The following is a 5,000-nucleotide window of genomic DNA, read 5'->3' on the forward strand; positions in this document are numbered from 1 at the left end:
TCATCAAATATGGACGCCAGCACAAATGACACAACTTCGCCAACAACAAGCAGCAGCACAGCACCGACTTCAAATTCCACACAGCAAGTCTTCACCTCTAATGTTCTGTTACCGCCAAGGTTGGAACTTCGAGGAAATCTGGCGAGAAATTGAAAAAACTGGCTGCAAACGTGGAAAGCGTACGAGACAATAACAGGCTTGCACCTAAAACCGCAAGATTACCGTGTCGCCACCTTTATCACCTGTATTGGGTCTGAGGCTATAGAGATCCACGGTGGGTTACCCTTTGCGTCCGAAGCAGAGCAAGGTAGCATTGACAAAGTTTTAGAGCTGTGGAACAATTCTTGCGTAGGTAAAACTAACACTAGTTACGAGCGCTACAAGTTTAATAACAGATCAAGAGCCTGGCGAGACAATCGACGCCTACGCAACTGTAGTCCGCACATTGGCAGACACGTGGTCGTTCGGTACTTTAAAAGAAGAAATGATCAGAGACAGGCTAGTATGTGGAATTTCTGATAATGCCCTTCGCAAAAAGCTACTTCAAGAATCGCAGCTAACACTGGAGAAATGCATGGATTATTGCCGAGCAGCCGAAGCGGCAAATAGCCAGCTAAGAGAGATATCAAGCCATGGCTCAGACACCGTAAATTATCTAAATAAATCAAAGAAAGGACAGACTCAGTCGAAACCACAGTTTCGAGCACAGCCAAACCTCGGAAGAAACGCTGGCTTGCCAGGAAATAAGCAAATTATCATGAGAGATTGCAAATATTGTGGATGGAGACATGAGCGTAAGAAAGAAGATTGTCCTGCATTCGGAAAGACCTGCAATACGTGTGGGGGAAAAGACCACTTTAGCAATGTCTGCATGCAAAAAATACAGCCTGGTAACAAAGCCCCTTCCCGCAGCAACCGGCAGCAGAGCAAGCTGAGAGTGCATGAGGTACACGAAGATGCACCAACTTCATCCGAGGATGAACTTTGGGCTCTCTCATTTGCCGGAGAAGTTTATCGTGTTTCTCACAGCAAGAAGCGAATCAGTGCAGTCATGGAAATTGGAAAGAAAACAGTGGAGATGCAGATAGACACTGGAGCATCTTGTAATGTCCTGCCCCGCAGTTGCCTCCCAGACAACAAAGAAATTCAGACTACAAAAAGAGAACTTATCACTTACTCTAAGTCTAAATTAGGAGTGTTAGGAACAGTAAGCGTCCACATTCGAAACCCATGCAACAATACAGATATGTAGCAGAGTTTGTCGTAGTTGAGGATGGTTTCGCACCTCTACTGGGAGCTGAGACAGCACAGAAAATGAACCTCCTAGTAGTCCAGCACCAGAACATCCTACAGCCTGACCACCAAACACCTGAGATTATCGAAGACAGCATCAATAGTCTGACCGAAGAGCAAGTCCTAGCAGAGTATGCTGACCTGTTTAAAGGCTTTGGCAAGATTGAGGGAAAACTACACTTAGAAGTTGACGAGACAGTCCCGCCAGTAGTAATGCCACCCCGTCGTGTTCCAGTTGCAGTAAAAGGCAAACTAAGAGAGGAACTTGACCGCCTTGAAGGCTTGGGAGTACTTGACAAGCCGACACCATGGGTATCGAGCATGGTTGCAACGCAGAAGCCTAGCGGGAAGGTTAGAGTGTGCATTGACCCACAGCGCCTAACCCAAGCACTGAAGCGGAGACATTATCCCTTGCCAGTTATTGATGACATCCTGCCAGAGTTGTCTAAGGCGAGAGTGTTCACCAAAGCTGACCTTAAGGATGGGTTCCTCCAGATTCAATTGGATGACGCTTCGAGTAAGCTGACGACTTTCCAGACAGCATGGGGAAGGTACCGATAGCTACGTATGCCGTATGGGATAAGCCCAGCCCCGGAATTTTTCCAGCAGAAGCTTGACAAATGCCTTGAGGGTCTCAAGGGGGTGTACAAAATCGCAGATGACCTCCTTATTATCGGTCAAGGTGACACTGATGAAGAGGCTGACCAGGATCACGACCTAAACTTAAAGAACCTCTTGGACAGGTGCAGGACAAAGGGTATCAAGCTGAATAAGGACAAGTTTCAATTCAAATGCAGCGAAGTGTCGTTCATTGGCCATGTCATGACAAAGGATGGACTGAAACCTGATCCCCGAAAAATTGAAGCAATTGTCAAAATGGAGCGCCCAGGTGATGTGCCAGCGTGCAGAGATTCATTGGGCTAGTGAAGTACCTGTCAAAGTTCCTGCAAGACCTTTCGGAAATGTGTGAACCACTACGTCGCTTGACACATAAAGATGCCGAGTGGATTTGGGGCCATGAACAGGAAGATGTTCGCGGAGGGAGGGGTCGGCGCAGGGGTTGGCGCAGTGGTAAGATCTCTGCCTTCCAACCCTAAGGTCCCGGGTTCCATTCCCGGTTCTGCCGAGACTGGAATATTTGGCGACCTTCTTTCCCGCTAAAGTTCACTCAGCTTTCCATCCTTCCGAGGTCGGTAAAATGAATACCAGCATGAATGGACTGCTTAGAAGCGGCTGCAATTTGCGCCTGTATATGCTTCCAGTCCGCTGGGGGTAAATTGATCATTGTAAAGCGCCTTTGAAACGTTGTGATAAGGGCGCTATATAAATGCACCACTTTACTTTAAGATGCCTTTGAGAGAATTAAGGAAGCTGTTGTCAAAGCACCAGTGCTGAAGTATTTCAGTGAGAGCGACCCAACCGAATGCCAAGGAGATGCATCCCAGGGTGGACTTGGATTCGTGGTGATGCAGTACGGGCAACCAGTCACATTTGCTAGTAGAGCGCTCACTCCGGCTGAAAGAAGATACTCGCAGATCGAGAAAGAATTGTTGGCACACGTTTTCGGTATGGAACATAACCACAACTATGTCTACGGCCGCAAAGTCATTTTATGGACTGACCACAAACCGTTGGTCTCAATCTCGAAGAAACCTTTAGTATCAGCACCTAAGAGATTACAGCGCTTGCTACTCCGTCTGCAGCAGTATGACTACGAGATCCGCTACAAGCCCGGCAAAGATATGCTGCTAGCGGACACTCTCTCTAGAGCTTACCTCACAAAGTACGAGCGGTCACCAACCAAAGTAGAAGTGGAACACATCCATGCCACACACTTTCTTCCAGTACCAGAACACCAACTCAAAGAATTGCAGGAGACAGCCTGTGATCAAACCCTTCAAACGCTCAAGAAAGCGATTGTGGACGGGTTCCCTGATACAAAGCAGGAACTCCCAGCAGCCATCCTTCCCTACTTCCAACTCCGTGACGAGCTTTCGGTACATGATGGCATCATATTCAAGGGACTGCGATGTGTCATACCTCAGACATTAAGGCCAAGGATCAAGGCGAAGTTGCATGAGTCGCATATCGGCGTGCAAGGTTGCTTAAGAAGAGTGCGAGAAACACTGTACTGGCCTGGTATGAATGCAGAAATCACTGACTTCATCCAGAAATGTGACACCTGCATGGCTTATCAGAGCAATCAACCCAAAGAACCACTAATCTGGCATGAAGTTCCTTCTAGACCGTGGGAGAAAATAGGAACTGATATTTTTACAGTTGATGACAAGAGTTACCTGTGCACGGTAGACTACTATTCAGGTTATTTTGAGGTGGACCAACTGTATAGCAAGACAGGAACTGTTATCATTAACAAGTTGAAGAAGCACTTTGCCGCGCATGGGATCCCAAACCAGTTGCACAGTGATAATGGACCACCGTACAATTCTGCAGAATTCAGCAATTTTGTTAAATCGTCTGAAACTGAACACATAACCAGCTCACCCGGATACCCACAGAGCAATGGAAGGGTGGAAAATGCTGTGAAAACTGCCAGTACTCTGATCAAGAAAGCCAAAGAGTCCGATTGAGAATTCTTCCTCTCCTTGCTAAGCTGGAGAAACACTCCCACTGAAGGAATGAATTCTTCACCAGTGCAACGAATGTTCGTTAGGCGCACCCGAACTCAGCTGCCAACAGCTGAAGTACTGCTGAAACCACAGTCCACAGATACAGGGGCAACAAGAGATCAAATACTGAAGAGGAAAGCAAAGCAAACCTATCATTATAACCAACATGCGAAAGAGCTTCCAATCCTCCTGGAAGGAGAGACAGTGCGAGTTGCACCCCAACCTGGCAATAGGTCACAGAAATGGTTCAAGGCAGTGGTACAGGACCAAACAGATGTGAGATCCTACAATGTGAGAACCGAAGATGGTAGAATTTTCCGCAGGAATCGCAGACACCTTCGCAGCAGCAAGGAGCCATTCTATCCCTTCGAACGCAAGGAACCAGAAATCAGCCCGTCACCTCAGCTGCAAAGAGTTACTTCAGCGACCTTTCCGGACTCCTGTGCAACAGAGTCTCATCTACAAGAGCCTAGCACTGAAACTGTACAACCTGATCAGTCAGGCAAACCGGAAGTTGTAGTGTCTGACAAGCCCCAGCCAGACCAGCACAGGATCACACGCGCTGGACGTGTTTCAAAGACACCAAGCTATTTAAAGCACTACGCTTGAAAGTTAAGATGTATCAGTGGAGAGAACTGTTGTTGAAACCAACTGGACTTTGAAAGAAAGGAACTTTATTTGAGAGCCATGTTCTAGTCAATCGTATAGTTGTTGTTATTACTGGCAAAATTTTAATTTAGTGCCAACTTGTTAGTTTGTCAACTTGTTGTTTGTTTGTTGTTTAGCGCCAACTTAGGGCCATAGTTCAATTTACAACTTGTGTAGATTTTAGTTTCAGTTCTTTTCTTTATGGTGTCTCTGTGCTATTGTACTTAGGTCACATTACTAGCAAAATCACGCACTTGAGATCGTGTTGTTGAAATAAACCTCGTAAGGACTTGATTGAAGTGATTTATCAGTTTCTCTTGACGGTTTGGAGCTAAGAACGTTACATTCGTCACAAAATGTTATTATTTGGCCACTTGTACCAAATGCAATTTACAATATGTAGGCTCCACCTCCACTGAGTTAAAAAAA

General features: G+C 46.3%; 1 protein-coding gene and 1 pseudogene across 2 annotated transcripts in view; both read right to left on the minus strand.

The window, feature by feature from the left end:
- The window catches only part of LOC138057531 (uncharacterized), a 4,361-nt pseudogene extending 4,047 nt beyond the window's left edge, over window positions 1-314 (minus strand).
- The window catches only part of LOC138058149 (adenosine receptor A2b-like), a 45,009-nt gene that overhangs the window by 31,204 nt on the left and 8,805 nt on the right, over window positions 1-5,000 (minus strand). The gene's annotated exons all lie outside the window — the stretch shown is intronic.

This window comes from Montipora capricornis, chromosome 7, assembly GCF_036669925.1.
Source record: "Montipora capricornis isolate CH-2021 chromosome 7, ASM3666992v2, whole genome shotgun sequence".
Classification (NCBI taxonomy): Eukaryota; Metazoa; Cnidaria; class Anthozoa; order Scleractinia; family Acroporidae; genus Montipora; species Montipora capricornis.